The 27,737-nt window shown below is 45.0% G+C and overlaps 1 protein-coding gene and 1 long non-coding RNA gene across 2 annotated transcripts in view; one reads left to right on the top strand and one right to left on the bottom strand.

The window, feature by feature from the left end:
• Window positions 1-27,737, bottom strand: part of LOC137210423 (uncharacterized) — a 113,832-nt gene that overhangs the window by 6,632 nt on the left and 79,463 nt on the right. Inside the window, exon 3 of the long non-coding RNA XR_010936516.1 lies at window positions 1,290-1,358. This is a non-coding gene — a long non-coding RNA (uncharacterized lncRNA). The remainder of the gene's footprint in view (window positions 1-1,289; window positions 1,359-27,737) is intronic.
• The window catches only part of FAM110B (family with sequence similarity 110 member B), a 220,630-nt gene that overhangs the window by 140,077 nt on the left and 52,816 nt on the right, over window positions 1-27,737 (top strand). The window lies entirely within an intron of this gene.

The following is a 27,737-nucleotide window of genomic DNA, read 5'->3' as shown; positions in this document are numbered from 1 at the left end:
CAGCAGGGTGAAATCTCCTAGAGCCAGAAAGGCAGTGACCTAGGCTGAGCCGACCACAGGGGCTGGGGCACTTCCGAGAGCTCAAGCCTCCCAGCTCCTGCCCACGGAGACATCCCCACCCTCCGACCTGCTCCTGGGCAGGGCCAAGCCCTCCCCGACTCCCAGCAGGAGGCAGCAGAGGGTGGGGGCGCCCACTCGCAGGGCCTTCCCTTCCCGCCCTGCACCTTCATCAGCTCCCTCACATCCGCTGAGCCTCAGTCTCATCATCTGTGAAGGGGATACACTGTTGCCTCCTTCTCTGCAGATGCGAGGGTTAAATCTGTGTGCACAGGGGTCGGTGCCTCCCCGCCTCCTTCCTGCTGTGCTCTTTCCTCCCAGGAAGGACAGACCAAATGTATTGTCACCACAAAGCGGGTGAACTTCAGGACAGGATTAGCCATGGGAAAATGGTTTTCATTCACTTACATAAGAATTACCACTGCAGGCCTGAGTCTGGAACCCAGAAAGGAGTCAAACAGGTGAGCAGAGGAGAGGGCGGGGCATCCGCGTCTGGAGCTCCGCCCACCCCCTGCCACATTTGCTTTCCCAGCAGGAAGCGGCCTCACTTCTGCTTATGACAGTTATTCATTGCACAGAACATTTGGCAGTAAATCATGGGTGGCCTTGTGGCATGTCTTCTGTAGTGTTTCAATTTGTTGTTAGAAATTGTTGTTTAAATCTTACCTTAGTCTATTTAACTTTTCCCACTGGGAAGGCGATGGGAAAACCCACCCATGGAAATTTTCACACTGCGGCTTCATCTGGGAAAACCCACTTTGCATACACACTGCCCTGACATTAACTCAAATGCAAATTGACTTCCTAAGACTTTCCGGTGTGGGTTTAGCTATAAAAGTAACTGTAGTTCTAAAAATAACTGTGGTTCCAATGGGGGGGGGGCGGTGTAGAGGCATACACACGTGCAGTTAATTAAAGACCTAGATAGACCATCCAGGCTCTGAATTGAACGTTGCCATTCCTTTCATTATGCATCATTGTGAATGCCTGCAGTCCAGTATCATTTAATTGCTTTAAATTGTTTTCCATTGTGCTGCATTGGTACAGTAATAGGAACTTCAGTTGCGGGGGTAGGGAAACCAAGGACAGAGAGAGAGAGAAGTTTCCCTGAGCACCGTATACAGTTGTGAGCTAGACTTACTGCAATAAAGCTTTCTGTAGAACTCATTTAGTATTACAACTCTGCAGCACGCCGTACCTTACCTAGCAGACAAGTATTTATACCTACTCACCGTGGATCGGAGCTCAGCTGTGCAGCACGGTGTTCCGGCCCTGAACGTGAAGTAGAAGGAGGCAGCTGGCTGGAAAACAAACCAAGAGTGGCAACTGAGTGAAAACCACGTTTACAGAGCTCACCTGAGATCCTTTTCCTACCGCAGGCCCAGGAGGGCTGAGGGGCTGCAAGAGCACCAAACGAGATTGAATGATGTTCTAGATACTGTTGGAAATTGAACACTGGAAGGCTTAGAAGCGTTACATCCAAAGGATTTTGTGTGAATGCTTTTCTCGGGGTGTGTGTGTGTGCGTTCATACTTTCATCAGAGAAGTCGTGCTCTGTAATTTAGGGATTGGAAAGTGTGCCTAGAGGGTGAAGCCTCTGCACTGTGGGCTTTGTCTGCTGCTTCTTGCTCTGTCTGAGCTGATATTTCAGGCACGCTGAGCTCATTTCCACCCTGAGACCTTGCAGATAAGATGGATGTCCCAGCAGATAAGACAAGACTGCCTGGGGAGCTGCAGACACCCTCCCCGGGGACGGTTCCCAACACACTGGCCAGTCAGAGACCAGCAAAAACAATGGCCTTTTTTCTCCAAAGAGCACACGGTGTCCAGCAGAGCCCGTTAAGCCTCCAGCATCACTGACTCTGTGTGAGGCGGCATCTCTTAAATGACGGCAGTTTGTCAATTCGGTGGAGGCGGGTACATCCTGAGGATGCCGACAACGGGGCGCTGTGCTCCCCGCAGGACAGAGGGGAGAGTCTGTCCCCAGGTCGGGGGCAGAAGAAGCGAGCAGAGACCCCACACCCACCCAAGAAATTTAGAGACAGAAAAAGGGAAGGGCAGCGAGCTAAGGCCGCTTCCAGGACCGAAGGTCCAAGCAGGTCAGGTAATGATCGTGGCCTTGATCTTGTTGCTGTTGTTCTGATTGTAAGTGCTCCGAGCAGCTTAACCTCTAACAAGTGTTCTTCTCTCTCGAAATTAATACCTAGGTATTTTGTCCAGCAGAGGTGTTGTTGATTACGTCTGATGCTCCAGCAGGACAGCACCGAGTGCGTCTGCACAGCGCAGGGGCAGCTGGCCTGCGGGGACCACACGGCTCCCCGGTACCTGCCTCGGAGCACGGCCACGGATGCAGGACACACACGGGGCCCCGGCGTGCTGTCCTCAGCTTCACTCACTCAGAGGGAACTAGAAACGGTCTGTGTGAGCCACGCTGCTGGCCCACGTGCCTCAGAGGCCGCGCCTGGTTTCGCGGCAGCAGTAGTACACGTACCCCTACCTTCCTTCAGACGCCGAGGCTCCCCCCACGCCTCCCCCCATCCACTCTCAGCAGAGGGTTCGTATGTGACTCAGGGTCCCAACTCCTGGGCCACTTGACCCAGCCCGAGGTCCCCCAGTGAGAAGTGGGGGGAGGAACCCCTGGGGGGCCTGGAGCTGCTGGGCCATCCCCTAGGGGGAGGTTGCTGTCCAGCCACACCCAGCAGACTTTCAGTTCCGTGGGCAAAAAATAAAGAAAATCGCTCCCGCCTTTTTGCATCAGGTTGAGTGGGGTTTTCTGTGGCTTTCAGAGAGGTTCTGACTACCGGCCTCTGTATGGCGTCTTTTGAGAGACTGTGTTCGTTTAAGGACAGTGGATGCTTGCTCAGAACAGAAGGCAGTTTCTTAGACCTCTGCTCTCCTTGGACCTTGTCCATATGAAGACTGCTTAGAGCATCAGAGCAGAACTTTCCAGAGGGAAGGGATCCGCGGGTGTTAAGATGGTCTGGGCTGAAGGGTGCCACTCGGTCCCCCCAAGTCAGGGGGGCCCCTTCCCCAGGAGGTGAGCTGCCCTCTGACGTGATGGGCCCTTTCAAACATAAACTTGTTTGTTCTCATCATGCAAGTGATACATAGTTATAGAAAAACTGGAAAAAACCGATAAGATAAAAAGAAAGTAACATTTCTCCCTGATTCTCCTGTACATGTAGGTAAAGAGGTTGCTAATTCTGGTCTCTCCCTCCAATGCCCTTTAAACACACAGAAGGGGCTGTGTCTTTTTCGCTCTTACATATTCATCAGGGTTTTTTTTTAACACCTTTATTGGAGTATAATTGCTTTACAATGGGGTGTTAGTTGCTGCTGTATAACAAAGTGAATCAGCTATATGCATACATATATCCCCATATCTCCTCCCTCTTGCGTCTCCCTCCCACCCTCCCTATCTCACCCCTCTAGGTGGTCACAAAGCACCAAGCTGATCTCCCTGTGCTATGCGGCTGCTTACATTTGGTAGTGTATATATGTCCATGCCACTCTCTCACTTCATCTCAGCTTACCTTCCCCCTCCCCGTGTCCTCAAGTCTATTCTCTTTGTCTGTGTCTTTATTCCTGTCCTGCCCCTAGGTTCATCAGAACTTTTTTTTTTTTTAGATTCCATATATATGTGTTAGCATACGGTATATGTTTTTCTCTTCCTGACTTACTTCACTCTGTATGACAGACTCTAGGTCCACCCACCTCACTACAAATAACTCAATTTCATTTCTTTTTATGGCCGAGTAATATTCCATTGTATATATGTGCCACATCTTCTTTATCCCTTCATCTGTCGTATTCATCAGTTTTTTTATGCTAAGTTCAAACTCAGCTCTTAAAATTCTATTTTGGAAATTAAACAGAGTTCAACAACCATGTTAGTTTTCTTTCTACATGATGTAAAATTATATCAAGTAGCTATTTTAATGAATACTACATTGAAATAAAATATATTATGTGATGCTATATTATATATTCATGGCATTCGGTATTAGGCCATACTATATTATATTAATTGTTGGCAACTTATGCCATATTAATAACAGTCATCAAAATATACCCTGTCTCTAATGATAAAAAAAAAAAAAACACAAAATAAAAGCGGGAACCAGCCTTTAGTACATTCATCTTATTAGTTAGGTGTAGGCACTGAATTCTCGAAGAAACATTGAAAGAAAAGTGTATGATTCCCCCTCTGCCCGGCTGGGGAAACTGAGACAGGCCACTGGGCAGGATTTCGATTTTGCATGTTCAATCTAGAGTGTTATCTCAGGGCCTTAATTCCCGGAGTAAAATCCATGGGATGTTGAGGTCTAACCCAATACTTGAAGGGAGGTGTGTTGTTTTTTTTCTCCCTCTAAGACACAAGCACATCTCTCTGACGGGGCCTGTCTGGGACGGGAGGCGGAAGGTCAAGCTCTGCTTCCCTCCACAGAGGCCAGGCTAACCAAAGCGTCCTCTCATGGTGACAGGAATTCAGGCAGTGTCCTTTGGGTCCCATGTGAGCCCCGCTGGAGGTGGGTGGCCGGGACAGTGTTGGAGGGAAAGCATCCTCAAAGCTGCCTGTGTCGGTCTCTGCCCACGAGGGCCCCTCGGCCTAGAATGTGCTTTTCATCTCCCCAGCCCCTCACTAGCAAATGCCTGCTTCCTGCTCAGATTAAACACCACTTACGGCGATTACACAGCCTTCCCTGACAGCCCTCAGGACCCCACAGCACTTTCTGCAGATTTGTCTACTCTCGATCATTTGCCCACGCATTGATCGTCTTATCTTTGGCATTAGAGAGTAAACTCCACGGGGAGGGGGCGGTGATGCCTTATTGTCTGTTGTACCCGCAGTGCTTAACCGCAGTTCCCAGGACGTAGCTAAGAGTTAATAACAAACATTTATTGAAAGAATAAACAAACTATGTAAATTCCTTGAAGCAAAGTCTTTGTCTTATTCACTGTTATACTATCAGGGTTCAATTCAGGCAATGAATGAATGCAGAAGCAATGATGGATTAGGATTTTACCATTTTACCACCAACACAGCAATAATTGATTCAGGCAAGAGTCATCAGAGGATGCTAAAACTGATGGATGCATGCTTGGTGAGGAACAAGGATATTTACATAGCCTCCAAGAATCTCCCCACAAATTCCTAGCTCATTATAAAGGGACAAATAGCGGAAAGCCTAGTGGAGACCACCTTAACCAGTGGACCCAAGTTAACATCACTAACGTTGGGACAAGCCAACCGCACTTGGTACCTGATAAGATGCTCCAAAAGGACAGAGCATCATCTATGTAGAGCCTGTGTGGAATAGGAATTGAAATACGGAAGGAGCAGAAAGATTTTTAGTTGGCTCTCATGACAAGCCCAGTGACATAGGAACCTTGTGATTATAGGAAAGGCTCATCCCTATAGTATCAACGAGGAAGTAGATTCAGTGCAATTTGATGACTTGGCAACATCAAGGCTAGAAAGTATCAGAGTCGGACCTCTCAGCAGGATGTCCAGCTCCAGCCTAAGTCTTCCCTCCACTTCCTGCTGCCTCTCTCTGGCCTCAGACATACAAGGAAGGTTAACGAGTGGCTCCAACAAGGGGAAGGAGGCCTAGTGGTGAGTGCACAGAGAGGGACGCTGCGGACTCCAGCTCCTTCCTCTCCTGCCTCGGCCACCAGCCATTGGTGGGAATGCACAGGAGGCATCCTCTGCACCCCTAGTTCCCTTTCTGGAAAAGACAGTTCCTGCCTCATCTATGATTCTACGAAGTAGATCCTTCTGTCCAAACTTTTGTTTCATAGACTTCGCAACCACTCATTTGTAGTGTGATTTGGAAACTTGCTACGAATGTTGTAAGAGAAGCAATTTCCTTCAGAGTCAGATGTTTTGACAAAATGACTACATTATCTTAGATTTGAGACAGGAAAAAAGAAAGGAACTTACTTCCTTTCCTTTGCCCACTAGGCAAACCCTTCCAAGTATGATAAAAAATCAAGCAAATCTCCCAGTGTCCCCCGACAACAGGTCAAAGTCATTCATTCATTCATTGAATCATTTACTAGTTGAACCATACTTTCCAAAGCCACATCTCTAACAAAAAAATCTTCACTATATAAAAATCTTCTGGCACTTAGAAACCTGAGTCTTGATTTGCTGAACTAAACAACAAAATGACACTGCCCCCATCCTGAAGAGGAAAGAGTTCTTGCTTAAATGTCTTCATCATGGGACATTTAATGAACATCTATTGTGCGCAAGGGCATTCTGCTCTGGGATATCAAGGAAGGTTTAATGTAGGACATGAATGGGCGGGGGGGGGGGGGTAAAGGACCGGTGGACTTTGTGCATGTGGATTTGGAAGGCAGGGGCCCTACAAGCACAAACCAGGGGTGGGAAGGATGGGGCTTATACCGCTGGTCGTTCAGTTCAGTTACCTGCCCCGGTGTATGAGTATCCGCGTGGGAAAGGGAGATAAGGGTTAAGGAAGTTGAATCTGCTTTGTAGCCATTTAGGATTCCTTAAGAATGATCATTTTTTTAACAGAAGCTCCATGCTTCCAGAGTTGTTTTGTTTGTTTGTTTAACTGGTGCTGGAATGTCTGGAATGTCCCCTGTAGAGTACAGGCCACGGGAGGGAGCTGGAGCCCAGACCCAGCAGCAGAAATGAAACCTCTGATTGAAATGGGTGCTTGAAGCACAGTGAGTTGGAAGGGTCTCACAGGGTTTCTTTTCCATTTAAATTTTTAATTCTCTTTTAAAATACTATACAGTGAAAAATGAACAAGGCTTCTCAGCCACCAGACAAGGCTGGTTTCCCTCTTGGGGGACCCTGTCACCGCCCCCCGTACACACCCCTGCTTCTTCTCCAAAATCCTCCCCACACCCCCATCCACTTATACCCTTACTATCCCTGTCTTCCACAGTGATGAGGCCCCAGAAAGGGGGCACAGGATGGGAAGATGGAGAGTGGGGGAGTCCCCTTGAGCTCTCGAATCTGGGTGGGTCAAGGAGCACCCCGCATCCACAGGCGGAGAGTGGGGTGTTCAGGGCGAGATGGGGGCCTTAGAGGATAAAGGCACATCCAGTCTGATGGAGAATGAGACGGGGAGGGGGGAGGAGAGGGAGGGAGGTGACCCTGTTACGCACCCCTCCACTAGCCGCTGGAGGCTGGGGGGACCCACACTGTGGGGCTGCCCCCTCCCTGGTAGATAAGAGCAGCTCCAGAGCCGGGCAGAAGCGGTGAGGGTCATGGTGTGGCGCCGCAGGCAGGCTGGACTGGAGGTTTTATGAAACTCTCTGCTGGGTCTTGGACACCTGTTCCAGGTCTGGAGCTCCCCGTTCCCGCCTGGGTTGGTTAGGAAGAGCTGAGGCTAAAGTCACGGCTGAGACGATCCACTCAGGTTGTACAGGAGCTACTCGAGAACCCGGAAGCAGACAGGAGTCAAAACAGCCCATAAACACCTGATGCGCAGGCAGAAGCTCTTCCTGGGTCCTCGGCGAATTCTATCAACAGTCCTGGGAGCCTCTGAGGAAGTACTCGCGCATTCCAGGCTCAGGCCAGGCTCTTTTCCTGGAGGTCACGGTCCCTTGCTGGAAATGTGTCCAGGCTTGAAGCATTCTCAGAAGCTCCCCCGCTGCACATCGGAGATTTCTTTGGAGTTGGCCCAACACTAGACTCACGTACCTGAATATGTACCAGCTTCTATTGTGTTTCTAGAGGAAAACCAGGCTATGGAGAAGAGCGAGGACAAATCATCTGAGAGAAAACCAGTGACGAGATAAGTGATGGTTTTGCCCCTTGGCTCTAAGTTCCTGGACGGCTCTCAGAGGGTGCGTCCGCTGATCTGCGTACTCTACCTGGCAAGGACGTCAGGGGGACACTCACAAAATCTCCAGCGGCCCTATTCAAAGGGAGACGGGGAGCGGTCTGGGAACCGGTGCTGGCCTACAGGATGCCTGTTACTAGTCCACAAAGAGATACATTCGGAAATAACGAGTCCACGTTCAGAAACATTTCTGGCGACTTGACGTGGCTGCAATGTCCAAGCATCTGATCCAGAGCTCTGTCTTGCTGGGCAGATAAAACACTGGTCTGCGACAGATAGGAAATGAAAGCAACAACAGTGGACACAAACAAAAGCCAAAGAGATCCTTCACTGCAGCGCGTTTTAACAGCGGTGCTGTGGAGAGCACAGTGGCGAGGGGACTGCATTTCAGTGGGTTGTCATCAACTTGCTTTGAGTGCCAGCTGTGGGGCAGCAGCCGGGGAAGGAGGGCTCAATACTGTCCTTGAAGAGTTCTCAGTGCAGTCGGGAAAGCAGACGGGTCGGCCGATGCTTAGAACCCAACTGGACAGACACTAGGACAGAGCTCACTCTCGGGGTTTACCGCCCAGCACCGCCAAAGCAAGGGTGCTCTTCCTGGCCATTTGGGATGCCTGGTGTCGATGATGACAGTGTCCATTTATTGAGCACTTACATGGTGGCAGACTCTAAATTTAAAACTTTACATGCATTATTATTATTATTTGCCACGCCGCGAGGCTTGCGGGATCTTAGTTCCCCAATCAGGGATTGAACCCGGGCCCTGGGCACTGAAAGCGAGGATTCCCAACTACTGGACCACCAGGGAATTCCCTATATGCATTATTTATTTAGTCCCCACAAGAACCCTCTGGATTGGGTACCTTATTGTCACTTTCAATTTATAGATGTGGAAATTGGGGCTCAGAGCGGATAATAAATCTTGTTCAAGATCGTAGATTTAATAAATGGAGCAACCAGAGGTCACAGATTGCCTGACTTCAGAGCTCAGATTCTTAACCCCAGCTCTACTGCCTGTGACGGATCCCGCTGTCTTTGCCTGTGTAGTGGGTGGGCAGCAGGGGTAGAGAGACCCTGAACTTCTGGAAGGCACCGCCTCTTTAGCAGCTTACAATGGTCGGCACAGAGGAGACCATTGTTTAGCAGGTATTCATCCCCTCCCTCCCCCACCAGACTCCAAGGAAGATGTGTACCTCCATCCCCACACCACTGACGGTGGGCGTGGCCCCGTGACTAGTTTGGCTAATAGAACGCACCGGTGTGCCAGCTCTGATCACAAGAGCAGCACATGTTTCGTCCTGCCCCTCTTGTGCTTCCGCCAGTCTTGGCTATGCAGTGATCTAAGGAAGATGGAAAGTAAATGGAGCGGACCCAGATCCATTTCACAGCTGAGAACCAAGTTCAGCACAGCCAGCCGGCGTCAGCCTACACCCACCTAACGGGCAGATGAGTGAATAAGAAATAAAAGCGTATTGTTGTCTGTCGTGAGGCTTTATAACTGTGACTGGTCATTTTGCAGCAATACCTGGTGATCAGAACGTTGAAGAAATATTTGTTGAATAATGAAGCTGGTGCCTTGGGGGCACGGAAAAAGGTACTGACTCAGTGGAAGGGGAAAGAAAGGAATCCTCCCAGGGGAACGCTTCCTTGAGATAGTTATTTATGCAAGCTTATCCAAGAATGGATCAATCCCCAGGGCTTCATCCAGCGCCCAGCACCAAGTGGGGGACTGACATCAATTAGGTGAATGAAATCCAAAAATGGAGATTCATATAAAGTGATGTATATGAGCTAGAAAAGACTTTTTAATCTAAAGGATTAAAGTTAATACTACTAAAATTTACAACTTAAAAGCACAGTGTCCTTAAGTTTTATCACAGTTCAGTGTCTCAAATCTGAGATGGTCACAGCTGTCCCTTTGTCCTGGACATCCATTGATGTCACATGAAGCCAATGGTGAACGTACAGTCCTTCCTTTCTCTCTCAAAATAGGGATGTTGACTCAGTACCTGCATCTCTCCTTTGCAGCCAGGGCTCAAAGGAGAAGTGATGAAATGCCATGAGGTAGATAATGTACCGAGGATTGTCAGTGTGAAAGAAAGCCAGCAGTGCTGGCAAAGTTCCCCCAAAAAGGGCTGCTCTCAAAAAATCCTGGCTGGAGTTTTTGCAGATGCAAGAGGTTTAAATAAACATCCAAACTTTCTCATGCTTATCAAGACCGAACCCCTGAACCTGCCACATACAAAAAGATCTAAAGCAAGAGACTAAGAAAGACTCAGAGAGCTCATGAATAAAAATTATATTTACCTGAAAATGCCCCCTTGCTCCCGGTGGCTCCCACGGAAGGACAATAGACAGTATTTTGAACAGATCAGTCAAAAGCGTCAGCACACGTAGGTTACATCTAAAACAAAGTAAGCAGCGTGTGGTGTCCCCTTAACAGACACAAACCTGATGACAAAAATGCAGATTTGCCTGGTGTAGCCCATCTAGAAGTATCAATGATTTTTTTCTAAAGAATGTATTTCTATTTGATTTCCATGAATATTTGATGTATCCATAGTCCCACGTTTTCATTTGTCTGCTGCATAAGCAGATGGCTAATAGTATAATACCTTGGAACTTATTAAAACATCTGAATCCCAGGCCATTTGGTTTACTTTTAATACCAAATTGAGTATTTGAATGCTTTAAAGTGCATAATTCTTTCCACCTTGATTAGATGTTTAAATTCTGTACCTAGATGAACTAATGAAATCACAATCATGGAAAAGTTAAGAAATAAGGCAAGATAGGTCCTTTTTTTTTTTTTTGCGGTACGCGGGCCTCTCACTGCTGTGGCCTCTCCCGTTGCGGAGCACAGGCTCCGGACGCGCAGGCTCAGCGGCCATGGCTCACGGGCCCAGCCGCTCCGCGGCATGTGGGATCCTCCCGGACCGGGGCACGAGCCCGTGTCCCCGGCATCGGCAGGCGGACTCCCAACCACTGTGCCACCAGGGAAGCCCAAGATAGGTCCTTTTTAAGAAAAAAATTATTTATTCCTTAGGATGGAGGAGGCAAAAAAATCTTATGCCAACCCCTTCTTCCCTGATTATTTACATAGCACACGTTATAAAGGAATCTTATCTTCTTCCATGTTACTCAAGATACCTTGTTTTATTGTGTACTGAAACTAGTCGGCCCATTGGTTCCCAAAATCCCGGGACGTGTCCATGTTGGCTGCACCTCCATTTTTCAGTGATATTCTCTTCCCTTCTCCCTCCAAACAATCCATTTCTTCTGAGCGGCTTTTCCCACGTTATTCGATAAAGATATGGGCAATTCGTTTCTCGGGTGACTTTTCGGGTGGGGCTGCAAGAACAAGTCCACATCTCTGCGGACGTGGGAAGTAAAGCAGGCAGGCCAAGCACGTGCTGTGCTGCCTCTGCTCTCCCCCAGCTGGCCCGACGCTTCTCCCATTGCCTGAGGATGTGGTTCCCGCCGCCGGGGGCCCACGTCCGTGCAGCTTCAGGCCCTGCCTCCCGTGTGGTCCCGCCTCTCAGCCCTTCCTCCTGCTGTGGAATCCCTGAAGTTACAAATACCACCGCACAAGAATGATCCAGAGCCTCCCAGACACCCTGTCTCGTCCTCTGTCTACCCAGAGCCCAACTTCTCAGATTCGCCCCCGTTCTCTGCTTCTGCTTTTCTCCCGTCCCTTTCACACCTGCATCCAGCTTCAAGTCACTGAATCTGGCCCGTCAGCGGCACCCATGCCCCCCCCCCCCCGTTGCGGGGTGAAAGGGGCATTTCTCAGCCCGCCCTCCCTCCCGTTCTCAGCTTTGCAGCAGCAATTGGCACATTCCTGCCATTCCTCCTGGCCCTCCCTCTCCGATGCCTTCGCCTACTTGCACTTCAAGGCATCACACTTTCCTGCTTTTCGTCCTGCTTTGTCGGCCACTCTCTCTCAGTTTCCTTGGCCAAAACTTTAAAAATGGTGGGGCTCCTCAGAGCTGACTTTGGAGCCCATTTCTCTCCTCTGCTGTATCTCCTCATTCGGCCCCGTCGATGTGCTGACGGTTTACAGGTTTATGTCCTCAGTTCTAGCATCTCACCTGACTTAAAGGCTTATGACACTCCCTCTCCGCTTGTTATTTCTACCTACATAATCTAAAACCAAAAACGGGTTACGCAACAGCAACTGAAGCACTGAATCACCGATTTAACTTCCCCATCTGTCTCCCGGCCCCCAGCCTTCCCCACCTTAGTAACTGGCAACGCTTATCTCGTTGCAGTGCACGTCATTTCACTAGCCCCACTTCAGGTCGCTAAGGCAGTCCAACTGACTGACGTTATCGTCAAGATGTTTCCCCAATCTGTTTACTTCTTTTCACCCCCAAGGCTACCATCCTTGTCTAAGACATTGTTGTCTGTCACCGCGAATATTGCATCAGACCAGTGGTTCTCAAAGTGTGGTTCCTGGACCACATCTGGGAAATTGCTAGAAATACAAATTCTGAAATATTGAACCAAAAACTCTGGGGTGGGTCCCAGAAATCTGTTTTAACAGGCCCTCCTGGTGATCAAGACTAATGTGTCTTTCTGCTTACTGTTTGTCTTAGATTATACTCTTGCAATAAAACTTCCAGTGGCTACACTTCTACTTTTTATTTCTTTTTTAATTTTTTTTAATTTTTATTTTTTTTTAATATTTTTAATTTATTTTTTAAAAAATGGTAGAGTCCATAAAGTTCTACCTGGTCCCTTTCTGTATCTCATATCATATCTCATAGAGCATCCTGCCCCCGCCACAATGCCCCGTTCTCATCGGCCTTCTCTGTTCCGTGATTCCACCAAACTCGGTTCCACCTCTGTGCCTCACGCTGCCTGTTCATCGTTCCTGCAATTCTCTTCCCCAGCTGCTCCCAATCTGCCTCTTCCGTATCGTTCAGTTTTCAGCTGAAATGTAAACTCTACAAAGAATCTTCTCTAACCTTCATATCTGTACCCCAAACCACTTTCTAGTGCGTAAAACACTGATTTTGTTCCTACTTACAATTATTTATTGGTTCGCCTGGTTATTGTTTTTGCTCTGCAATAGACTTTAAGCTCCAGGAAAACAGTGACCTCACTCATTTCTCTATCACCAATGCCTAGAACAGTGCCTGACACATAGTATCTGTTGAATGAATGAAGATCTGTGCTCTAGTGCTAACCCCACCTCAAACTTGCTGTGTGACTTTGAGTTAGTAACTTTTCTGGTCCTGAATAACTTGCCCTGTATAAATAAGGCAGCTGAAGTACTTAATTTTCTGAATTTCTATCCTTCTCTACAATTTATTGAAATCTTTAAATGTAAACCCTCTTCCTGCCTCATGTTTTAACAAACAAAGATGTTTCAAAAAATAATTTTATATACTGTAAAGGAATATCAGAAAAGATGCTTTAAGAAGAAGAAAAGGAAGATGAAAGAAAAAGGACTAAGGAAGCAAGAGAGACAAAGAGAAGGAAAAAACAAGAGGAGTAGGAAGAAGAGAAAGAACCACCTGTGGTCCCACAAACCAGAAATAATCACTGTTAGAATTTTTGTGTTTTCCAGCCAGTCTTTCTACTATGGGTATTTCCCTTCCCCACCCTTAGAAAAGGAATTACATTGTACCTTTTTATAAATTCCCAGTTTCACTTAATGTTTTATAGTCACCTTTCCATATGTATTAGTCAGGGGTCTTATTTGCAAGCAACAAAAGTTGGTTGACTCTGGCTAAAATTAGCTAGAATTAGAAAAAGAATTCTGAAAAGGATATTGGGTAGGTTACAGACTCACCCAAAGGGCTGGAGAATCAGGCCTGGAGCTCACTGGCCAAAAGAAGCACCGAAAATGATACCGCAGAATTGGAAAGTATGGATGTAGCTATTGCCACTCATGCAGTCTATTGCCAGAATGAATTTTTTTTGCACCGCCAAATTCCAATTCAATACGTGATGGCAAAGGCCTACTATGCACACATCCCTTCACTACAAGACAGCCAAGAAAACGAGTATCTGGCATTTTCAGCTTCTATAGTTGAAGCCAAATTGAGTTCCATAAGATAAGAAATTCCCCCAATTCCTCACAGATGCTATGTGGCTTAAAATAAAAGACAAATTTTCACTACAGCTCACTCTTAAGACACACACACATACACACACACACACACACACACACACACAAAATGCAATTAACCCTCTGAAAATATGCTCACCACTTCCCCAAAAGTGATCAATCCAAATTCTCATTAATTACTGCAGTCATCATGATTCAGAATGTCAAAATCCTGAATGTCACTCTTCCTTTAGTTCTGTCACAATCCTGTCTTTTTATTCTGTAGCCTATGGACTAAATGGTGCAATGACAATAAACAATAAAAAAATACACACACACAATGGATAAAAGGAGAAGACAGAAGAATAGTAGTTAATAAATATATGCATGAAAATACCAGGAATAAAATGCAATTACATGCCCAAGTTCTTGTTTCTAAACTAATCCCTAGGCTTCATAACCCTATTTTCTTACCCGCTTGTCCAGTGAATGAAGGGTCTGAAATGGCCGGTTAACAATCTCAGCATGACCAGCTATGTAATTTGCAGAGCCCAGGGCAAAATGAAATGTGAGACCCTTGTTAAAAATGTATTAAGAATTTCAATGGGACCTCCCTGGCGGTCCACTGGTTAAGAGTTCGCCTTCCAATGCAGGGGATGCAGGTTCGATCCCTGGTTGAGAGCTAAGATCCCACATGCCTCGCGGCCAAAAAACCAAAACATAAAAACAGAAACAATGTTGTAACAAATTCAATAAAGACTTTAAAAATGGTCCACATCAAAAAGAACTTTAAAAAAATGTATTAAGACTTTCAAGATGGCAACAGCAGAGCAGTGAACCAGACATGGGGCCCTTCTAAGCAAGGGGCCCTGCGTGACTGCAGTGGCCACCTGTCCATGATCCAGCCCCAAGTCTCAGTTTTGAATTCAATGGAATAAGCATTGTGTCCTATGATAGACTGTATCTTATTGCTGCATCAGTATGTCTTCCATTCCACATGCTCGTCTTCCAATGTGCCATTAACACTCCCCCACTGAGAGGTGAGGTCTATGTTTCTTTGCCTTGAACCTCCCTCCCTCCCTCCCTCCCTCCTTCCCTCCCTCCCTCTCTCCCTCCCTCCCTCCTTCCCTTCCTCCCTCCTCCCATGTACTCTGGTAACTCTAAGCTGCCCTGAAGCTGCCATGCTGGAAAGATCACAGGAAGACGTGATGGGCAGTGAGATGCCCAAGGAGCCCCAGCTGTTCTGACCCCCAGATGTTCTAGCCTTCCCACTCCAGGCACCAGACTTGTGAAGGAAGACGTTCTGGAGATGAGCCAGCCCCAGCTACCATCCAACTGCAATCCCAAGCTACAATCTCCCAGTCAAATACACCCCATCTTTTTACCCAAAGAAGTCATGTTAGATAATAAATGATGATTACTTTTTTAAGCCACTAAGTACTGGAGTGAATTCTTTTTCTACAGCAAAAAGAGGTAACTAATCCATGTCCCCTGAACAATAAGATCTCCACCCAGCAGAGTCCAAGTCTTGGGTATGGGAAGCAAAACAATGATGCAAGAGGGTCACGGAGTGTAACCGTGAGAGATGCCACACCTCCTTCCATCCACGGGTTCCTGGACCCTGGCATTCTACTGATAGGAAGAACAGCACCGTATGTGGACCTGGGTTCAGACCTGACACTGAATCCTGAAGGACAGCCCCACAAATCTGCAACAGTGGTTCCCCAAACAAAGCTACGACAGAAATGTCAATAAGAAGAGTGATTGAATAATTTAGCATCCACAGCAGGACATTTTGAGAGCACTTTGAAGGATTATTCTGGAACAACAGGCATAAACCAGGGTCATCCTAGGCAAAATGGGACATATGGTCCCCCTATCAATAATATGCTTCTGGGTCATAAGGTCTGTGGTAAGACTGGTAAATCACGTGAACATCAACAGTCATCTTACTGAAGTAGAGTAAGTTGTTTGGTCAAAAATAATGTTGTCCGGGCTACCATGATAGAAAATAAAGTCTTCAGCAAATCAGGGACAGTGGTATTGGCAGAAACAGGGAATGAAGATAACTCCAAATACAGAACACCCGTGTATATTCCACTGGGGACAAGCTGCTGCTCCTCTATGGCAGGCACAGACGACTGGCCGGCCCACCCAAGATGTGTCGGTCTATCGGGACTCACAGTGGTCAATGTCCCTGCAGGTCAGCAGCCAGTTGACCATAGTGCGTGTCTAATAAACGGCGGCTGGTAATTACAAGTTCACATTTCAGTATCTGATAGACAAGCTCACACTTTTATTTTCTAAACCATCTTCACTTCTTGAGCATGTATTATTTTAGTTGAATTTCAGAATTCTGCTCCACTCTCCAAAAATCTCCCAGTGATTCTGAGTAGAATTCTATTATATTTATAGATTAATTGGGGAGCTAGTGAGGACTACAGAGGAAATGGTGTGTTCTCAGACATGCAAAGTAGTGAAGGTATTCTCGAAATGATTTCCCACTGTTTACCGGGGTCCCTGGCACATGTGAATGCAAGCATTTTTAAATGGACCGACCGTCTTCAAATATTTCCTGGAAGAAAAGAATCAAGTTTTCCCAAACGGCTGTTGAGATGTGTTCATAGGTACAATTCAAGAAGAATATGCAGTAATAGTCCACAGTTTCATAAAAGCATCAATTAGATATTTTGCTGCATCAGTTTCCCTCCAAGCCTGGGAACTACAATCAGACATGAGGTCTCCGGAGCTTCATGTGTCTTATGTAAGTGTTCATTTTAAAATACTTCCTAAAAAAATATTTCTTATATTTTAAGTGAGTAGCTTTTCTGGTGTGCCAGCTGTACTGATACAGGCTAGAATTCTATTTCTGACAAAAGAATTAATATGCAACATTGTTTTTGCTTGGCAAGAGAAATAAGATGTCAAAAAAATTTACTGCCATTTATTTTTTGAGAGTGGAAGACAACTGTGTATGTAGTAGATGAAAAATGTTTTAAAAAACAGAGTTATTAAAAATCATAAATTAGGTAGTTATAATTCAGTGATTGTTTTCTTATTCTCCTGAGGCAGCTTACATCATAAACTATTGGGTTATAAATATATTTATAAATATATATAATATATAATATAATATATATTTATAACAAGATTTATAATCCTATTGAGTTATAAATCTTGTTAATTGTACTAGCACCTAGCATAATTAATATTAAGGTGCATTTCTGTGGCATGTTAGTCCTCTACAATGAGGGTGCTGTGCTGATGGAACGTGGTAAACAGGAAGGGCCAAGTTCTCTGGGTGCCCTAGTAAGCAACAGGGTGCCAAAGAGTAGGAGATACAACTGATTATTACAGAGTGGCCGGCAGTATTGTAAAGTTTTAAGGGGCGTAATGTTCTGGGCAAACCGGATCGTCCCCCTTATGGTAAAGGACAAGATGCTGCATCTTGCACCCGTATCACTTGGATCTGTAGGCAACATACCCCTTACTTGGGACTGCTGCTCCCACCCTTTATCAGATGACTTGAAGGGGGCCTATTCTGAGTGACGCCCAAAGCAAGGGAGACCGCCGCTGTAGGTTTAGGTTCTGACACTCAGGCTCTGTGGCCCAGCAGACCCAGCAGTGCTGGAGGAGCCTGTGTGTAGCAGCACCCAGGTAAAGTATTGCAGCCTAGAGCCCTAGAGTTCTGAAGTGAGGCCTGCCCTCTGCAGCAGGAACTGTTTGACTAGCTACTCCCATGTGCCGCTAGGTCCCAGTAGAGACTGAGCACTTGACAATGGGCGATCAAGTAACAGAGTGACCAGCCTGCCCGTCATAGGCTGAGATTTGTGACAAGGTAGAGCCTGGGAGCGATCCATTGTGCCACGGAAATGGTACAATAAGGGATCATGCCAGAGTAGGGAGAGGGCCCAAAAAAGATGAGTAAGAGTGCCACCTCCCTTAGCTCATACCTGTGGCTTCAAAGGACGCTGATGAAGGAGGGAGAACCTGGGGCTTCTCTGGGGTTGGCTCCATATATCTTTGTGTGAGCTGAAAAGGGGTTCCTGCAGGCCTGGGGCCAACTGTGACCAATGACCTCACCTGTAACAAGAGAGCTCATCTACTTTCAAGGAGTGACCTTGTATGCAGATTTTCTCAAAGATAAGGGTATAGGCTAATCTCTCAAACATTCTATGTTTCATAGGGAAATGACATCATTCTGTAATTATAGTACTAATCTTAAGTTAACCCTGCCTTTACTTGTTATAGGCAGATTATTTAGCTAGAATTAATGAATAAAATTTGCAATTTAGCTGGTAAACAATTACAAGACTTCTTAGGCCAATGTTAAATGAACTGTCAAAATACTTTTCATGCACGTACAGGTATATATAAACAATAAACAGATATATAATTTTAAAAAATTCTTTGTAGTTTACTGTATATCTCAGGATAATATTTTATATTCATAGTATTATACAATAACCCATCATATCTATCTATCAATCTATATCAACTTGTTTTTTGATACCCTTTAGCTCTGCTAAATAATAACCTTTGTATTATATTAGTGTTTGTCATGAATTAGAGGTGTCCTGACTTCAGATACTCATGAAGTTTTATTTGCCAGTCCATTTGCTTGTATTCAGTAACGGAAGGAACAGAATAGAGTTGCAAATGGATTCTTTGGTTCTAGCAGCTGTTCTAAATGTATCTAATTTGAATTTTCCATTTACACAGCTGGTTTTATTTGCTCTGAGGTATTACTGCAAAACGGATCAAAGCAGCATACGTGTTACACTAAGCGTAAGGCTCATTTAAACATTTTATCTTCCAAATCCTGAACTACAATTGGCCCTTTCAAATTCAGATTTCTACTTACTACTAAAATTATTAAAATTCCTGTTTTTAGAAAAGAAGTTACAGAAAAAAAATATTGGGAATAAAATCTATCTCTCAAAGCCTACTAAATAATTATAAATGGAACTAAAATTATTAATATTTCTTAAATAACTCTAAAAGATATGAGTGAAGTACACAAGTACAGCAATTCTGTATTTGCTAGTATTCCATTTGTTTAAAATATTATTGAGATTTGTTCCTACTTCTTTATTATCTAGACTCCTGATTCCAAGACCTCAGGCATGAAAGCCCTCTTGAATTTGTCCCATATTCTAATATTAGGAGCCTTACCTATGAATATTAACTTTACGTTTTGTTGATGACTTTCTTTATGATATCTATTATAAAGTGATGGAACCATAAAAAATATATAAAACACATCATGTGGAGTATTTTATATTAAGCTTAAGACTAAAAGCTACTGCAAAGGAGGATTTTCTGAGGTAATAAATCATTGTTTTGAAAATCACATCTTTTTAATCTAGTTTCATTTTAGAAAGATGAAATGCAGTGTTTGTATCAATAGAAACACTGGGTTTCCACCCACTCCCCAAAGGCACAGTTAGATTACCGACAGAAACAGAAAACGGGTCTTCAGCAAAGCTTAGAGGTGAACACTGTGACTTGCATCAACATTAAGTGCAGGCCACAATAATCACTCCCTTAATTTAGTGATTCGTAACACCCTTGGGAGATGAGGGTGGGGAAAGTTAAGGAGGAAGATGATTGGCGGGACCGAGGATATTAAGACAGAAGAGCATGGGAGACATTCAGGGAAGGGCGTGCACTTCTGCAGGCAGGACCCTTGCACAGGAGCCCAGATGGTCAGACGTGATGGGCAGAAGCTCAGCCGAGCCATGGAGGCTCCTGGATGCAGAGGAAGCAGGACTTTTCTTCGTAGGCAATAGACGGGGCTACTGAAAGGATATATATATATATATATTCTTTTGCTGTACGCGGGCCTCTCACTGTTGTGGCCTCTCCCGCTGCGGAGCACAGGCTCAGCAGCCATGGCTCACGGGCCCAGGCGCTCTGCGGCATGTGGGATCTTCCCGGACCGGGGCACGAACCCGCGTCCCCTGCATCAGCAGGCGGACTCTCAACCACTGCGCCACCAGGGAAGCCCGAAAGAATATTTTTAAATGAGTCTTAGGCACAAACAGTGACTTGTTTAGAGAGATTACTCTAATGCATGGTTACTCATTCATTTATTCAACAAACGTTGTTGCGTTCCTACAATGTACTGGGTATACCCTAAATACTGGCAGCACAGCAACTTTCATATGGTCCTTTCCTTCCAGATTTGTTAGTCTAGTGAGACTGCATAGGATGAACTGGAGAAGCAAGATGATGAGGGCAATTAGGAAACACTTTTGGCAGTTCGGGAGAGAAAACCTAAGCTGAGTTAGTAGCAGTAGGAATAGGGATCGAGCCATTGGTCCAGGTTTGATATGTAAATCTATGGAAAGCTGATAGAAGCTGATAGATCACTATACACTGTACACCTCTCCCCAGCTCCACCATCTGCGAGGTCATGTCAGTAGCTTGAAATCAGCCACGGTGGGTTTATTTACACCAAGAACATAGCTAAACGCTGCAAATCACTCCAAGCCTCCAACCCTCAACCACAAGAACTGCTTGTTAAATATTCATATATTCTATCCCATCATCTGTAGATTTTGTGATAAGAATTAAGGGGATTGCACTTATATTTACCATTTATCATAGGAATTGTTAATTGCGAATTATAGTCAATAAGTTGTTAAATGTTTCTATGGGACTCCTTTTCAGAAGTAAACTCTCGGGAAGGAGAGTGTCATATTAGCACTTGCTGCACAAAGCAACTGTTTTAGGAGCTGCCTGACCATTTAGTTGGCTGAAAGCACTTTATAAACCAATATTTCTCTGGGAAAAAAAAATTCACTCTAGTAATCATACATTCAGACCAAAAGAACCCCACACAGAACCTTAGCTTGGACACTAGTCTGTATTCAAAAATATAGATTTTATTCTATATTCCTGGATTATAAGCAATAAATCTCAATCTTCTGGTAGCTGGCTTGTTCCTAAGCTCATGGTACACTCACAGACTGACGTGGCTCATTTGACTTCCGGGTATTATTTTCACACTTGTGTTTACTGCTCTATCACTTTGGTGATTCTTTTTCTTGATAAAAACATAACAGAGAAAGCTTACTTTTAAAACCCAAATTAATTTGTTTCTAACCACAGTCGTTTTGCTGTAACATATTTACGTGCCAGAGCAAATGAACTTACTATTTAATTTTTCTAACCAATGAATGTAGACCAGATTTAAACAGCAGGGGCACCAATACTGTCCTCAGGAGAACGAAGCCAAGGCTATCTGTGTTCCCTGTCCCAGAATCTCAAGGAGTTGCCAGTCAGCTGATTTGGGTTATAACGTTACAGTAGCTCTTTTTGTTTGTTGCTTTTTTCTGCTGGTGTAGATTCCATGGAGACCTCTTTATCAGACTGGATAACGTAACAACAACTGGAAAGTCTGATTTCATTTTCTTTTCCTTCTACTTGTTGTGAGAGGCTTCTAGAAGGCTTGAATGCATAAGAGGTGCATTTTAATTAATAAATCATATAATAGGTTTTACTGTATAAAATTTGGAAGATCAAGAAGAAAAGCGATTTATACATGGCATCTATGATGTAGTATTATTTAAGACATAGATGCAATGTAATACAATAAGTTAAGTTTAGCCATTATCTGTAGGCTCCATCCTCCCCCAGATTTATGGAACCAAATAGGAAGACATGATTTTAATGACTCTTCCGAAACATCATGTTAACTGCGTGGGCGCTTTCAAGGAGCTACGCCTAGGAAGAGTATGAGACTCTACGAGATCTTACTAGATACCACTTAATTTAAGCCCTCACTACAGCTAATGGCTGTAGCCCCCACAGTGCACAGGACAAAGTCTGGAGTTCCTCTTTCCTTTTACGAGGCTTCCGGAAAGGATGAAAAGTGGGAGGATAAGGCAAGGGTCTTAGGCAGAAACAGTAAAAACAGGAGAACAATTTGGACACAGGGTACAGTTGAATTTTTATCTTTTCTTCCACACATTTTTTCAGCATTAGAACTGAAAAGCATCTGGCTATACTTTAAGCAACAAAGTCATTATCTAACTAATCTCATAGTTACAAATATGTAACTTAAATATAAGAAGTGCAAGCCCTGAGTGCGGAAATTTTTTTTCTAGGTAATGTATTCTCTAAGGATATTTCAGTAATAAACAAATCTTTTTTTTTTTTTTTTTGCGGTACGCGGGCCTCTCACTGTTGTGGCCTCTCCCGTTGTGGAGCACAGGCTCCGGACGCGCAGGCTCAGTGGCCATGGCTCATGGGCCCAGCCGCTCTGTGGCATGTGGGATCTTCCCGGACCGGGGCACGAACCCGTGTCCCCTGCATCGGCAGGCGGACTCTCAGCCACTGCGCCACCAGGGAAGCCCAATAAACAAATCTTATGGGTGTATACGCTCTTTAATAGATAATAGATAGATAGATAGATAGATAACAGAGACAGACGATCAGATACATTTATACGAATATACATAACTGGCCCCATTTCTCTCCCTTCACCCTTGGCCAACTCCCTATGGGATCCAGGAGCACAGGATCTGTCAACCTCTTCTTTCCGTGCCCACAGGCATAAATGTCCGATGTGCAATAAAGTATCTAAGCTACCACTGCTCCTGTCCATTTTTAAATCTCAGCCCTGTACTCATCACAAACCATAGGACCCCCTACCCCGGATGAAGAAAGTTTTCAGTTGAAGAATTCATAGACGTCCTAATAGGAGCACAGGCCAGCTTGGGAACCAATTTATGGTTTCTGTCTTTATCCAGTAACTCCCTCAGGAGTGTCACTGCTTTACTCATTGTTTTGATAGAAGCCTCCTAGAAGGAGCATCTTAAGTACAGGTGCAATGCCCCCCACAGAGACAGCTGTCATCAGTAAATCAAGCTCCTTCTCTTGTAAAGTCCATTTTATGTTGCTAAGGAAGTAACAGCACTGAAACATTCGTCACGTAGAATATGTTTTTCAACTTGGAAAGCAACAGAATGTATCTCTGAGGAAAACTAATCTGAGGCTAGCTCTGCAAATTAAATGGGAAGTTTCTGAGTCTGGAAATATGATTTAAGGAATCATTTTTGCACAAATAGATTTATATTTTCATTTTCAGGTAAATATAAGCAGTATATCACTTATTTCACATGTAACCTTACAGCTAAAAATGGCAGGGGGGGTCGATTGGATGAGGACAGTTAGGGGAAAATTATAAGAAGATAACTCTTGAAATAAAATATGATAAAAGTTGTAGCCTGGCATTTTTTTTTCTTTCTGATTTAGACAATGAGGAAAGAAAATTATAAATACTTTCGGTAATGAACTTGAGTTCCATGCAACTGACAGTAGAAGTGGGATTGGCATATATTTTGATTGACATTAGCAGTCTATTCCTGTTTATTTAACTCTGAGTTACCGTTATTTTGATATTAAGTTAATAGAGAGAGAAAAGACATACTATCATCTTGTCAAGCTATGCAGAGAAATAGAACTGACTTCCTACTGGGAAATGATAAACATATCTTCTTTCCTGTTGGGATACAATCAGAACTGTAGTTCATTTTCTATTGGCCTTATACTGGCTGCCTCTGTAGCACTGCTAATGTAGAAGTGGTGAGATGGTGTGTGTATCAGAATCATGACGGTGAAAAATATCTGTGCAGGAAAAGAATGCAAAGGGGAGCCTAGGATATAGGAATATGAGATAATCAAATGCATATGTTGGTTTTTTTTTTAAAACATCTTTATTGGAGTATAATTGCTTTACAATGGTATGTTAGTTAGATATGTTGGTTTTTTAACTGTATTTTTAAAGTAAAATCTTGAATGTGCATAATTAGTATATGCTTTTCTTCAGATGGCTGGTTTTTTTCTCATCTGAATATATCATTTTTTCTTTGTTATAGCTCAATACGTGTTTATTAAAAGGTTCATATTATTGAAACTGTCGGTTGACTTTTGTTTGTTATGCAATTATATGTTTATCAGAAGCAGAAGATGAAAACTATTTAGAATGTCTGGTCTATACAGGGCAAAGGATGACCACGGAGGCCACTTATGAGGGAACTCTACCTCGGTGAATTACAACGCGATGGGAGTTAGAAGCTCCATGGAGCTCTTCACTCCCGCAATGGATATTTGAGAGAACATATGCGTTCTTGCAAAAGGAACACACTGTCAGCACGTGTCATCCCCACTAGGCCTGGGATAAGTCATGAGATTACATCTCTCCTATGGTGGCCACACATCCTGAATGACCACATTCTCCCCACTGTGTTATGTGGTACAAGTCAGTTCACCTAACCTTCAACAATAGTTCTTTCCTCTTTCCTAACATAAGCCCTGGTCAAGTCCTCTGGTATCTACAAACATAATCAGGAAAAGGATCTCTACCTCATCACAGGGGGCTCAATGGGGAAACCAAAATAAAAGTAAAATGTAGAGATTTAATGGCCTTTTAATAGAACATCATTAAGTCATTATTAAAGCTGCATTTCAGTGTTTCACAGAGTGGAATCATTTCTTCCCTTGTTGATCTTTAAGTTTTCAGAAGTTCGTTCCTCTCCTTATGATAATTACAAGGACATGAAATTAGATATAAAAAACTGTATTTCTTCATTCAAAAAAGTGGTTGCTATAAGCCTACTATGTGTTAAGCACTATTCTAGGCCCAGGATGCTGTGCTGATTAGACAAAGCTACTAACCTCATGGCGTTTATGTTCTAGGGGAGAATCCAGACAATAAAAAATAAATGTGTAATGCCATGGCCACAGCGATAAAAGCTCTGAAGGAAAACAAAGCAGAGCTGGGGCAGTGGAGGATGGTCTGCGAGAAGAGAGACAGGTGGTCAGGGAAGATGTCTCTGAGGAAGTGACATCTGACACAGAATGTACGCTGGTGATGCTAAGGTTGACAGGCCACACAGAGAAGCTCTCTGGAGGGGTATCCCAAGCCACGGGAACAGCAAGTGTGAAAGCCTCGAGAAAGGAAGAACCTTGATGTAAAGGAATGGAGCGAGTGAGGCTGACTTTAAGATGAGGTCAGAGAGACAGAGGTCAGAGCACGAGGGGCATCCTGGGTGATGTGAAGGACTTTGGGTTCTTCTCAGCGTGATGGGCAGCCACTGGAAAATCTACTGCCTAGAAATGACATAGCAGAGTTATATTTAAAATAAAATCCCTCTGATTGCTGTGGGAAGAACCGGATGTGGGGGGAGGGCGAGGCAGAGTGGGGGACAAGGGGCAAGAGGAGGGGCAAAGAAGACCAGGCAGGAGATGATGGCGGAGACTCAGGCCAGAAGACGGAGGCAGACGTGGCAAGAAGATGTCAGACTCGGATCTATTTCAAAGGAGGAGCTGATAAGATTTGCTGAGGGACTGGACACTAGGGGAGAGATGAATAGTAGGGATGGGGATGTTTGTAGGATTATAAGTGGAAGAATGGAGTTATTATTTATGGGACAGGAGGAAGGAGCGTGCTGGGGAGGGGCTTCCTATGCCCTTGTGAAGTTTGAGATGCGTGTCAGGGACGCTGACATAGAGCTCAGAGAAGTGTTCTGGGCTGGAGGTATGCATGTCGCAAGCACTTGAATATTGATGGTTTGCAAATCCATGGGACGGGGCGAGACTCTCCAGGAAATGAGCTTAGATGAAGAAGACATATGAGGGCTGAGCACTGAACTCTGAGATGCTCCGCAGTCTAGCGACAGAGGAGAGGACTTGGCAGTGAAGCTGAGGAGGTCACAGTGCCCTGAAGCCGAAAGAAGAAAGACTTTCGGGGGACACGAGGCGTCCCTACATCATATGCTCCCCAGAGGCTGAGTACAATGACCTTGGGACCTTGACAATTATGTTTTCAGTCTGGAGGCATGGGTGGGGCTGGAGTGGAAGGAACCGAAGAGAGAATTGAAGACAAGGAGGTGGGGGGTCTGCAGACACAATGCTTTCGAGATGGATGGTTACAAGGCCACAGAGGGTTAGGGCTGAGTCTGAACGTGATGAGGACCCTCAGAAGTGCATTTTTTTTTTATGGGGAATTAGTATGTATGTTTGTTGATAGTTATGATCTAGGACAGAAAAATAAACGGATGAACTAGGAAAGAGGGAATAATTACAGGATGGACGTCATCGTGTAGGTGACATCCAACACATACGCTGAGTGGTTGGCCTCCGACAGGAGTTCACAGAGTTCAAGCATCGTAAGAGATGGGTACACAGACAATGGGCAGAGATGTCAGTAGGCTGGTAGATTTGATGGAGGACAGACAGGCTAGTTCTTCTCCTAATAGTTATTACTTTTTACGTGAACTAAGAAGTAACATTATCATTTAAGAATAAGAAGAGGGCTTCCCTGGTGGCGCAGTGGTTGAGAGGCCGCCTGCCGATGCAGGGGACACGGGTTCGTGCCCCGGTCCGGGAAGATCCCACATGCCGTGGAGCGGCTGGGCCCGTGAGCCATGGCCGTGGAGCCTGCGCGTCCAGAGCCCGTGCTCCGCAACGGGAGAGGCCACAACAGTGAGAGGCCTGCGTACCGCAAAAAAAAAAAAAAAAGAATAAGAAGAGAAAAGGGGTAATTGGAGTTTTGAGGAAAGAGAAGATGTGAAGTAGTAATCTCTGGGTGGAAGAATTAGCTGACTAGGTAGTTAAAGCTGATTTTCAGGGCGGTGTTGAAGGCTTACTTGAAAATGTTGGCCATAAATGTCAGCTGAGCCCATCTGGCTTCGGCATGGGTTTCTGTTCAGCCCATTCTGCTGCTAACGGGCGGGTAAGGAGCGGATGGGAAGTGGAGTTCTTCCAAGTGAATGTGATGGAGACAGGGTCTTGGGCATAGATTAGAAAACTCTTCCTGTAAATGGTCAGACCCTAAATATAGATGTTTTAGGCTTGCTCTGTGGCCACACAGTGTCTGTCGCAACTCCTCAGCTCACCACTTTAGTGCAAAAGCAGCCAGAGGCAGTACGTAAATTAAAGGGGGGCTGCGTGCCGATCCCACTGTTTATAAAACCTGCCCACCTGGCTGATTTGGCCTGAGGGCTCAGTTTACTGACCCATCGTCTAGGGCATTGAGAGCATATCCAGGAGATCTATTATAGTGATGAGCCATGGACTGGAAGCCGGTGATGGATGAAGTGGACGTACGAGGGGGTGATGGATTGTAAATGGCTTGCAGGGCCCATGGGGTCATTGAACTACTGCAATGCATGCGCTGATGAAAAGGAACTGGAAAGAGAGAACTTAGTGCTTGGAGTGTTCGCTACTTGACATGTAGTCATTGGAGGCGATGCCCTGTTAGGTAAGAGCCCTGTGAGGACAGGAAACAGGGAGCCTCAGAGCTCTGTGGGCATCCTTTAGAAGTTCCAGGGCTGAGCCTTGGTGATGGGAAGGAACACCGTACCAAGAGCGAGGAAACCGCTCTCACATTGGGGCACCTAGTTTGCGTAGGTTTCCTTTATAGATTGCCATGAGCGGCAAGATGGGCCTGACATTCCAGGACTCAGATGTCCCCCAAACCCTGAGAGGGCTGGCACGACCAAATAGAAGTCACTTTGCAAGAGTCTGTGTGCCCTAAATTCTCACTTTAATTCATTTGTTGATTACTTCCAGCATATCTGACACCACATCTATTCCAGATCATCATTTGTTAATATTCTATGGGGGTGGGGGTGGGGAGGGACAGGGTTATTATTATTCTTGCAATATCACCTTAGTTGATAACTTTCACCCAGCAACATTCTTGCTATATGTTTCTCAAATAATGCAGTATTTTTGTTGCAAGTCTTCTCATTAGGAAAATTTAACAGTCATTACAGATATAAAAT

This window comes from Pseudorca crassidens, chromosome 17 (assembly GCF_039906515.1).
Source record: "Pseudorca crassidens isolate mPseCra1 chromosome 17, mPseCra1.hap1, whole genome shotgun sequence".
Classification (NCBI taxonomy): domain Eukaryota; kingdom Metazoa; phylum Chordata; class Mammalia; order Artiodactyla; family Delphinidae; genus Pseudorca; species Pseudorca crassidens.
This window is presented reverse-complemented; position numbering and strand designations above follow the sequence as displayed.